Genomic DNA, 12,871 nt, shown 5'->3' with positions numbered 1-12,871 from the left:
TATATATAATAGTATAAACTAGCTAGTTATTTACTATTCTTCTTACCTTATTTACTATTACTTTATTATATAATTCTATATTATCCTTAATATTTCTAATAAAACTCTATTTACTAACACTAAATACTAAAAACACTTCTTAAATAAATTTACTAGCACTAAGGGTAGAATTAGTATTTCTTTCTATAAATATCTCTATACTATTACTATCTATAGAGGTAAAGCGCACCTAATTAAGAAGACTAAATTACTTAGTATTAAGGTTATATAATACTAAAAACGCTTTAACACTTACTAAAAGAAGTACTATATTAAAGCTAAACAAGCTAGTATTAAAACGCCTAAGGGATTATTCTTTAATAATATTATCTTTACTAACGTTTCTTAGTTTTCTTATACTAATAGTAAGGATAAAGCGTATATAATTTACTAGTAAAACCTTTAACTAGACTTCTATAAAAAAAAAACACTTATCCTATTTACTATTATTAAACTACTTTAACTATAATTTAGACACTAAAGGTTAAATAAGATACTACTAGTAGCGCTACCTCCTTAAATATTAAAAGTAAAGTTAACTTAGATACTAATATTATATTTACTTATACTCCTAATAGTTACTTTACTAAGAAGCCTAACTAAAACACTTTAGAGCATAAGCTAAAGAAAGCTAAAAAGCGCCTTACTAAGCTTAAGTAGAGTAACACTATCTTACTAAATCTCTAGACTCCTAGCGCTATATTATTAGCTAAACCTCTTTATTTACTTAGTTTTACTAAAGGAAAAGCTATTAATATTAATAAAAGTGCTAGTAAACGCGCTTAGTCTGCTACTAATAAAAATTAAGAAATTACTAACGCTCTTAATACTATTTATAGTATTTATATAACTATTAAGTAGATAAATAATAGTTATTTTACTAAGGTAGACGCTATTAATTACGTTAATATATTTATTAATTCTGCCTCTAATATACTAAAGTTACTTTATTAACTTACTAATAAAGTAACTATTAATCCTTAAGAAAAGACTATAAGTACTAAGGAATATATTAAGGTAATAATATATAAAGATAATAAATATAAATCCTTATCTAATGTTATAGTTAATAATAAGCTTAAGTGCTACTAATTATATATTAACCTAATAGCTAGAAATAATAGACTAGTTACTAAAAAACTTTTCTTTACTTATAGTAATTATACTAGTAAATATATAGATATTATAACCTATAATCTTACTACTAAAATACTATTTTATTTAGCTACTCTTATTTAGTAATAAGGTAAAAATTTTATAGAAGTCTACTTAAATAGCTATTTTACTATCCTTTATAAAATATTTACTATACCTTTTATTAAGTAGCTTACTATAAATATTTCAAATAATAATCTATACTTATAACTTTTACTTAAGGGTCTATTCTTTATCCTATAAATCACTAATATTCTTATTATAACTATATCTATTTAAGAGAATATTAATAGCTAAGATATCTTTATTATATCTAAGGAAATATAAAAGAATCTTAAAAAGCGCTTTTAAAAGCAGCTATACTATAAAATTACTAGCAAACTGTCTAGTTAGCTCTACCTAGTTAATACCTATAGCTAGGATACACTACTAATACTAAAAAAAAGGCACTCCTAAGTAAAAAAGAGACTAATATAGCTATAACCTTTAGACTTAATAACTATAAAATAATATAGCTTAAGGATTATAATCTTACTATAGCTAAAACTACTATTAAGGTCCTAAATAATATTAACACTAATAGTAGACCTATTAATAAATAACTATATAATTATAAGTAAGTAGGTAGAATAATTATTAAGATTTAGAACGTAATTATAGTAATTATATAGTAAATATAACTATAATAAATAAAGAAATAATAAGGAGTATAAGAAGTAAATAAAATACTACTAGTATCTAATAGAATAGAACCTATAGAATTACCTTAATTAAGATATTTAAGCTATATAGTTATAACTAGTGTTTATATACTTTCTCTTATAATACTTAATAATTTTATATTTTATTCCTTTATAATATCTAGTAATTTACTATTATACTTAGTAATTTATTTATTTTTACTTATATATATTAGAATTATACCTTATGTTTTAAGATAAAAAATAATCTTTATATAAGTAATTATTATATAATAGATAGGAATATAATAGAGAATTCCTAGAGAATTACTATAATAGCTACTAGGAATTATCTAGGGTTTTACTACTAAGTAGTAGTGTATTTCTTAGGAAGTCTCTAGGTAATACTTATGTAATCTATAAAGAAAGGATTAATAATACTCTATAAAATAATAGAGAACGTAATAGCAGCTTTATAGCTATTACACTAGGGAATTATAGAGACATACTTTACTATTTAAGTAGAGAAATATCTATAATATAGTTAAAAAGGATTATTAAATATTATATCTTATTTTCTTATACTAAAGCGTAATAATAGGGCTATTATTATATATATAAATTAAATTTAGTTAGTAAGGCTATATTTAGGGGTAGCTGCCTATAAAATCTTCTACCTCTATTTTAACCTACTAAATACCTTTTTAATAATAACTTAAAGTCTTAAATAGTAAAGGTTAAATAACTCCTTTAAAGTCTTTAGCCTAGTACTACCTTTAGTAAATTCTTTTAGATAGTATCTTTTACTTATAAATAGGGTAATTATCCCTTTATTATAAGTAAATCTAGTATTACTAAGGTAGTAATAACCCTCTAGTACTTTAAATAACTGTAAGATAATTACTTAGTTAATAACTAACTAGACAAAAAGGTCTAGTCTTGCTTCCTCTAATGTTAGAGGAACAAGACAGAAGCGTGCTTAAGTACTCTAGGTCTCTATTTCCTTACAATTACCCTCCTTCTTAGGAAATTTATCCCTGAATTTCTAGGTAGGTAAAAGCAAGTGGGCGTCCTCACAGGGCAAATCGCCTAGCACTCCTAACCAGCCGGTTCGCTGGAGGCCTGCCTAAATCAGTTCCAGGCCTGTCCCTTCTGGGCGTCTGGCCTGCCCCTCTAGGCAGGCCTCTTTTTTAGCTCTTACGCTCTCTGGCTGGCTCCTCGGCCTCTGCCGGCATCAGCTTATTAGCTGGAAAACTCTGATCTGGCGGGCCCTTCTTAGGCAGGCGCCACACAGCTCTTACGCTCTCTGGCTGGCTAGAAAATCCTGTTCTGTAGGTCCCGTCAGGCGGGCCCCTACATGCACAGTGGGGCTATACGCTGGCCAGGCGCACGTAACGGCGGTCGTGTTGGGATTTAAACCTACGACTAGAGGAAGCAAGATAATTATAAGATAATTGCTTAGTTAACAACTGAGTAGACAAAAAGGTCTAGTCTTGCTTCCTCTAATGTTAGAGGAACAAGACAGAAGCGTGCTTAAGTACTCTAGGTCTCTATTTCCTTATAATAACCTACTAATTACTTACTTTATTAAGGACGTGTCGTTTAATAAGCCCTCTGCTTCTACTAAGACGTATATAAATAACCTATTAAATCTAACTACTATAAGGACGTTTTATAATACGTAACCTTTATAGTAAAAGAAGCGCTTTTAGTTATAAAGTAGTATATAGGCCTTAATTAAAGTACTATCTACTGCTCTAATACACCTAGTAAAGTAATAGTCCTTTAGTAACAGCTTAATAGATAGAGATATAAATAATTAGCTATATTAAGTAATAACTTTAGTATATAAAATAACTATTATAGTAAGGAGGTTATAAATAATAGTAGATATAGTACTATATACTATTTAGAAAAGGCTAGTAGTATTTTACTACGTTTCTCTTTACCTAAGTATATATAAAAAGATAAGAAGTTTATACTTAACTAACTAGTATTTAGTATCTTTTATATACTACCTATTATAAAGCCACTTTACTAGTTAATAAAAGTCACACTTACCTATATAAAAAAGGTTAATAAATTTATCCTCTAACTAATAGAGGAAGCTCTTAGTAATCTTTACTGCCTGCTTAACACTACTATAGTAGATAGTTATACTTTAGCTGTTAATCTTTATAGTTATAATATTATTAATAATAGCAGTAGTAAATAAAGATACTACTACTACTATAGTAGTAGTAGCAGCAGTTACTACTACTACTACTATAATAGTCTAGTAGTAGTAATCTATTAGTTAGTAATGTTATTAGATATAAGTATTACCCTCCTTTAAGTATATAGGCTTTGCTATTAATTACGCTAGCCGCCTTTTTAGTAATATAAAGATTAACAGCAGAAAAGGCTGTTTTAAATAACGCTTTCCCTCTTTTAGTAGTAAGTTGCAATAAATTTAAAAAGATATATTATATAAATCTAACTTTCTAGTTACAGCTATTATCTAGGCCTAGATACCCCTTAGAAGCACTTATACAGGCCAGAAATGCCCCCTAGCCACTAATCGCTAATTTTAGGCTTAAGCTGACCAGAGCCTAAGCATGCCACGTAGTTAATTCTATCTAAATTTAACTATAAAACAAAGCACTTTTTAAAGACATAAATTAAGAGCATTTTCTACTTCTAATTTAATATACACACACTATTAATATAATAAATAAATTTAGGTAAATTTAAACTATATTCTATATTAACAGAAGTTAAACCTGTTAAATATAGCGGAATTACACGTAAATTAGCTGGCAAATGCACGGTTGCCCTACGGCAAATTGTTAGGGAATAGGCAGTAAATTAGCCCTACTTCTAGTGGTAAGTCCACTAATAATATCGCTAGGATTAGCTAGGGATTTCCTAACTAAGAAATAGGGGGTTTTCCCTATTTCTATAGTAATTTACTATAGATATATAATATATAATAGAATTAATTAAGTAACTATTATAATCCTTACTATTTAATAATTAATAGTCTAATATATACGTCTATAATAACTAACGTGCCTATTTACTAATTAAATACTATTATAATAATTAATAAGAACTATAATAATAAGGTAACTATCCTATAATTATATAGTAATTAGTTTATATAGCTTAACGCTATCTAAGTAAAGGCAAAGCGTTATAATCTCTAGGAGTATATTAACCTAAAGGTTATAGTAGTAAACTAATTAATCCTTAAGATATATCTAAAGAAACTAATAAAGCTGCTTATAACGTAATATCTATACGCCTTAACTAAGGATAAGCTTACTACTTACTAAGAGGTTACTATAGCTATAGTAATTACTAAGATATCTTAGTAAGTAACTATATAGCTATATATAGTAAGAAGTAAGGCTATTATAACTATACCTAATAGGCTTATATATAAAACTAAATATATAATAACACTAGATAATCTTAACCTATATAATTTTATGTACTTAAATAGCTAAATAAGCTACTATTATAAAAAAGTATATAAGTATACTACTTAGTAAAAAGATATTAAAGACGTAGCTAACGTAGTTAAATCTACTATATTTATAGATCTTTAAGAAAGATATTATAAATCTAATAAATTACTAGCTAAATAGCTTAATAAGCTTAGCGTAGTAGTAGAAATAACTAAAGAAAAGCGCGTAAAGTACGCCTATAATAAATATAGTAAAGTATTAGTAAAAGCCTAGTAAAAGGCCCTAACTACTAAAAAAGATCTTACTATATAGCTTAATAAATAGAACATAGCCTATAGTAAATTAGTATAAGTTAATTTACCTAACTACTAATAGCTATTAATTTAGTTTAATAACCTTACTACTGCTTTATAAAGTAGTTTACTTAGTGCCTAGCTAGATTTATATATAGTAATAAGTAAAATAATAGGTAATTAGAATAATCTTAACTAGTAGTCTCTCTATAAGATAGCGCTAAAAAGGGTTAAAGCCCTTACTAATAACTTACTATATTATAGCTAAGTAGGCTGTAGCGTATTTAGCCTAACTAGAAGTAATAGTAATAATAACCTAACATGTAGTAAAGATATAGTAAAGGAGAATAAATTAACTAACAAGAGATATTACTATTAATAAAGCGTAAGTAAGAAAGTAAAGTGCCCTATATACTTTAATCCCTATTTATTATAACTTTATTACTTTATAAATAAGTTATAAAGACCTAATAATTAGTAAGTAAATACGTAACGTTAGTAATAAATTAATAAGTATATTATAAGTAATCCTAACCTTACTAAATAAGTATAAAGAATTAAGGCTAAGTTATATTAACTCTATAGTAAATACTACATAAAGGTAGCTTTTTATACTACTTTATAAGGCTATAAGCTAGGTAATTTAGCCTTACTTAATTTAGGCACTACTAACTATATATTTAACTATATATTATAGTTTATTATATTAGTAGTAGCCCTAATTAGTAACTATATCTAGGCTAGTACTACCTAAGTTATAATTAAAGGATATAGTACTATAAAGCTTACTTTAAAAGGCGCTAATAGTTTACTAATAAAGCTCTATATATATAACGTAATATATTATAGTGTATTTACTATATTACTTATTTCCTTTATAAGGCTATACTAGTAAGGTATATAGTAAGATATAAGCCTAGGTAATAATTACTTAAGGCGTATAGATTATAGCCTTATAGGCTATATTAAGGAATAAGCTAACTAATAAGTGCTTAAATATTATAAGTAACGTAGCTATAGCTAAGAAAGTAAAGGCGCTTTTACTATACACTTTACTAATAATTTACTACTAACCCTATAAGTAAGAAATAAATATATAACGTTAATATAGTAATAACTACTCTATAGTAATATAATAATATAGTATAAACGTCTTAGCTACCTAGGTGCTAAGGCTTTATAAAGGATTATAAATACTATATATAAAGTACGTCTAACCTAAGTTAACGCTATAATAATATAAGACTATAATTTATATAGTCTTAGTAAAATAAAGAGGTAGATTTACTACTAGCCTTATAAATTAATTATAAATATAGCACTAGGTAATTACCTAGTGCTAGACTTTTATAATCTTAAATAAGGCTATATAAGATACTACTTAGTAATAATAATCTTAGATTAGGTAACAGGCCTTACGTAAGATTTCTACTTATATAGCTACTACTAAAATACTATTAACTTAATAATAAGGGGCTTCCTTATAATACTAAAAACTAAATATTTAATTACACTAAAAGTTATTAAGGCTAACTAAGAAATCTTATGCCTTAAGTAACTTATAGATACGCTCTTTAATTATAAAATCTTTATTAAGCTGTTAGTAGTAAATACCTAGGCTTAAAACAGTAGCGTTAAGTAAATTACTATAATTATTAAACTTAAGGCGTAATATATATAGATTAATATAAAATTACCTAAAGTCCTGTAGCCTAAAATTATAACTATAGCTATATACTTTTATAATTAAATACTATTAGTAGCTTAAGGGTAGAAATCCTTATATTAATTATTTTACTTATATTTTATACTTAATAAGCACGCTAAGCCTTTACTAATAGTAAAGCTAGATTTTTTATATCTATAAGCCTATAGCTACTAAGCGTATATGCTAATAATAGACATATAACTATTATAAAACTACTAGTAAAAGCTTACTGCCTATATATAGATTAGATTTCTTATTAAATATATATCTAGTAATTTATATTATGTCTAGTATTTAGTGTAAAATAAGGTCTTTACTATATATAACGTAATATTTAATAAAAAATAAATCTTTAATAGATTAATAAATAGATTACTTAATAAGCTTTATAAAGCTAATCTTATAGTAATTTAATAATAAATTAATAAGCTAATTATAACTAGTAATTAATCCTTATTATATAAAGAAGCTAATAAAGAAATAAATAAAGTAATAAAATACACTAATATTACTTTACTAAGCGCTTTATAATTAGATAACACACTAGAATATCTATAACGTATATAATAAGCAAGCGCGCTAGACAAGCAAGCGCGCCACTAAACTATAACTATCCTACTATCTAACCTTTCCCTTTTATTCCTCTACTAACAACAATAAAATCAACTTATAATAAAGCCTAAGTATAGCTAGCCGTCTAAGCGTATAAAAAAGATCTAAAACTTAGTATTTAAGCTATAGTAAAGATATATAACGTTAGTTATAATTTAGTAACGCGTTAATTAAAGGGTACACTATTATAACATAATATTATACCTAACTTATAGAATTTAATAGAACTTAAAGAGAGGAAGCTAGTTAAGTTTATTCTTAACCTAAATTCCTAATTATTTTCTCCCTACCTTAGTAGTGTTAAAGAAATAGCTAATTAACTACTTACTAACTGTAACGCGCCTCTAGTTAGTAAGCGCTAGGCCTTAAACTTTATTAAATAAACACTAGAGCTCTAAATACGTTTTTTTTATAAGTATAACTATAAGAGGGCTTAATATAAAGATCTAGACGTAATAAACATATAGTTTTACCTTATAGTAAACATAATTATAAAATATAGTATTATAAAGTCTAATATCTATAACTTTAATAAGACTAGCTTTATAATAAGCTAGATTATATCTAAAATAGTTATTATAAGCTCTAAAAGACGTTTAAATATAAAAATAGTGCAGCCTAGAAATTAAGAATAAGTTATAGTTATTTAGGCTATTAGTTTATCTAGTTATAGCGTCCTACTATATATTATTATTAGAGGTAAAAATCTCCTCTTTACTTAGTATATAAAATCTAGTCTTCTACCTAACTAGGTTATTATAACGTCTAAAAATAGATAGATAATAAATAAAAAGGCCTAAATTAGCTCTAGCACTTTAATTAATATTTAAAGTTATATATAAAAAAGAAATATTACCTTCTTATTATTAATAAGTATAAAAGTTACTATTTTATAGACTTTAAGCTATATTATAAGGAAAATAATATTATTACCTTTTATATACTACCTTATTTATCTTATTTACTTTAGCCCTTAGATATTAGGTGTTTTAGGCCTTTAAAGCTAGCGTATAGTTAAGAAATTAAGGATAAGATATAATAAGGTAATACTTATATTATAAAAAATAACTTCTTTTTAGTATTTTATAACGCCTTTAAGTAAGCTTTTATAAAAGTAAATATTTAAAGAGGCTTTAGAGGGGTAGGGCTTATCCCTCTAAGTCTAGAGAGTGTGCTATTAAAGCTAGATGTTAAGTTATACACTTTAACACCTCTAAGATCCCTTCTAATAACACCACTAGCTTAGACTTCCTAGACACTATATAATATAATAGAGATATCTTCTTAAGGAACTCTTATTAAGGATTACTTTATTAATTATCTAAATAGCTCCCTAATATATAGATTAATAGCTACTAAGTATATTCTTAAAGGAGCGTTAGGAATTATATATAAGAATACTTTATTAAAGGCTAAGGTTAAAACTTTTTATAAAGAGAATAACCTACTTAACTAATATAAAAAGGTAAAAAAAACTTATCTAAAGTAAGGAGGGAGTCTTAGTGTAGCTAATATATAGGATATTTAGTTATAAAGAGAGGTAATAACCTAGATTAAGGAGGAAACGTATTAGAGTAGTAGTTATAGATTAAGGACAGAAACAGGTAAACAGTAGTATAGCACCTATAGGAACACTAGATATAATATATAAACATACTAGTTTAATAAAGAAATATCTAAAGAATAGGATTCTAAGTAGTTTAAATTAATTTTATTATTTTATAGTTACTTCTTAGTTATATTTATAAGGTAGCTATAATTAGGTAGCACGCTTACTTATCTAGTGCGCTTGCTTATTATATACGTTATAAGTAAGTAAAATTTATACTTTTTCTTACTTTACTACTATTACTACTAAGCGCCTTTTTTATAGCTTTTATAGATATTAATATAAGGGGTAGTAAAATAAGAACTAATAGTTTTAAATTAATTAATCTAATAGCTAATAGCTAAATAATTACTAATAGTAAAATAATTAATAGGTAAATACTTAAATTAATAGCTAATAGCCTATAAGCTAGTAACTTACTAAGAACTAATAGTTCTAAAATAATAAGGATAGTAATCCCTTATACCTTATTTTATCCCTATATAATTAATTTATAAGACGTTACTAAGCGTAAAAAGATATTTAATTCCTAAGTAACTATAGCTAGCTTATTAGGTAATCTCTAGCTAGTAGTAACCTTATTTAAAGGCGTTATAAAAAGGTATTACCTTACTACGTATATAGGTAGTTAGATTATACTAAGGACTTTATTTAAGGCTACTTTCCTTATAGGGCTTACTTTATAGTAAAAGATTATAGACTATATATAAGGCAGCTTATAAGTAATAATATAGTTTAGTATATTATAAAGTTAACTAATAAGTAAAGATTACTACTTTTAGCTAAAGTATACCTAAGGCTACTTAATTAACTATAAAACGCTTAATAGGTATAATAATTATAAAAATATTACTAGTAAATTACTAATATATAATAAAGAAGTTACTAGACTTTATAAGCTAATAGGTATATATTAAAAGTTACTACACCCTCTACTAATTTATAGATAGTTAAAAAGCTACTTATATAAAAAGTAATTTAAAGATACTAAAAAAGCATATCTATATAGGCATAAAATATTAAAATCTTAAGTAATAGTGCTATAAGTAGTAGCTAAAAGGTATTAAATCCTTAGCTACTACTAGGTATATACCTATAAGCTTAATAAATATAGTTAATTAACTAAATTTAAAGTAAGACTTATTATTTATAGTAACTAATAAGTAAAGGATCTATAAGATACTTATATAGCTATATTAGTAGGTATATTATTTAAAATACTTATAGTAATAGCTACTTACTTTAATTTAGAATTACTTTAATATAATATAGTAAATATATTTATTTATACTACTATTAATAAGGTAGTATTTATAAAGATACCTTTAGGCTACTAAATCTCTAGCTAGATTCTCTAGCTACTAAAAGCGCTATATAGGCTTTAGTAATTACTACTGCTATAGTAAAAGCACCTTAAAAAAGGACTTACTACATAAGGCTTTTACTAAGTGCTTAGTAAGAATTACTATTAGAAGAAGGATTATATTATATTCTTTTTTTATATTAATAACTATATATTAGCCTATTACTATATAAATAAAGCGTAAGTAAGTAATAAGATAGTAGCTTTTTAGTAATAATACTACCTTAAAAGTAGAGGCCTATTATAATAGTTCTTTAGCCTTAAGGTAATTTATAACTAAAGTAACTATTATTTCTAGCTTTTATAAGTAGTATACTATAATAAAATAATAAAACTACTACTAATAAATAATAAATATAAATATAATAAATTATTACTTATAGTAAAGGCTAAGCTACTACTTAGTAAATATATAGCCTTATTATAAGAGGTTAACTAATATTAAAAAAAAGTAAGAATAATCCTATATATAGTAATAATAACTTAGTTAGATATTACTTTTATAGCTAGCTAGCTTACTTACTTTAACTATAATCTAAATTTAAATTACTAAAAGGTAGTAAATTATATACTTAGATATTTTTACTAAATATAGCACTTTTACCTTAAATATAAAGTAACACTAAGTAGTAAAAATAATATATTAAAGGTTACTTTAGACGCCTTATTTACTAATAACTTACTAAACTATTATAGCTTATAAGCGTACGTACTAAAGCTATTTAGAGGGCTTATCTCCTAGTAAGCTAATAAATAAGATATAGTAATAACGTTAACTACTAAGGCTAAATTACTAGCCCTATTATCTACTATAAAGGAGGCGCTTTTTACTAGTAGATTAATTACTACGCTAGGTATTTAACTATTAATATAAATAAAAACTAAATTATTACTTAATAAGTAGGTAGCTACTAAATAGCTACTAACTATTTATATTAGCTATAATAATACTTAGACTATTAGGCTTATTACTAAGGAGCTTATCTAACTATAGATAAGGCTATAGTATATAAATATTTATAACTACTAGCTATAATAAGAAGTAGTAGTAAATTAGATTACTATTAAATATAAGAAGTCTACTAAATTAATAGCTAATAGATTAATAAAGGCACTTAGTACACTATAATTTACTATATTTATAGCTTAATTAAATATAAGTAACTAATATATACGCCTTAAAGTAAATTAATAGTAAAAATTAGCTAATAATAAAGTAAAGCTTTACTACTAGATAAAAGAAGAAAACATATAAGATATTAAAGGATAATTAATAAATAAATAGGCTATATATAGAGGATATTTAGCGCAGGCTCTGTAGTAATTAACTACGTTACTAGCGCTAAGGGGGTGTGTTAAATATAGTAGAATTACACGTAAATTAGCTAGTAAATACATAGTTACCTTATAGCGAATTGTCAGGGAATAGGCAGTAAATTAGCCCTACTTCTAGTAGTAAGTCTACTAATAATATCGCTAGGATTGGCTGGGGATTTCCTAACTAAGAAATAGGGGGTTTTCCCTATTTCTATAGTAATTTACTATAGATACATAACATATAACAGAATCAATCAAGCAACCATTACAATCCCTACTATTTGACAGAACCCGCTCAATAATTCCACTACGCAAGCGCCAGCGCCAGCGCCCGGCCGGAGGTCAATGGTGTGTGGGGCTACAGACTGTGGGGCTACGGACTTCTGAATCTCACGAACCCCCTAACTCTGGCCCGGGAGGCGACGGGCGAAGGCCGGCCTACCGGTGGTACTATAAATGTCTTACTTCCCTAGGTAACTAATTATCTAGGTAGGATAATGATTGGTAGACGCCCGAGCTTCATACCTATTCCATGGGAACTTGAGTAATGCACTTAGCGGTTACAACTGGCGGTTACAAGCTGGCCCAAGGTCTGCGTGCGGAGACGACGACCGTCGACCGCGTTCGACGCGTCTAGCTGTCG

This window comes from Colletotrichum graminicola, assembly GCF_000149035.1.
Source record: "Colletotrichum graminicola M1.001 genomic scaffold supercont1.36, whole genome shotgun sequence".
Taxonomy (NCBI): Eukaryota; Fungi; Ascomycota; class Sordariomycetes; order Glomerellales; family Glomerellaceae; genus Colletotrichum; species Colletotrichum graminicola.
The sequence above is the reverse complement of the archived record's forward strand: the minus strand, read 5'-3'. Positions refer to the sequence as shown.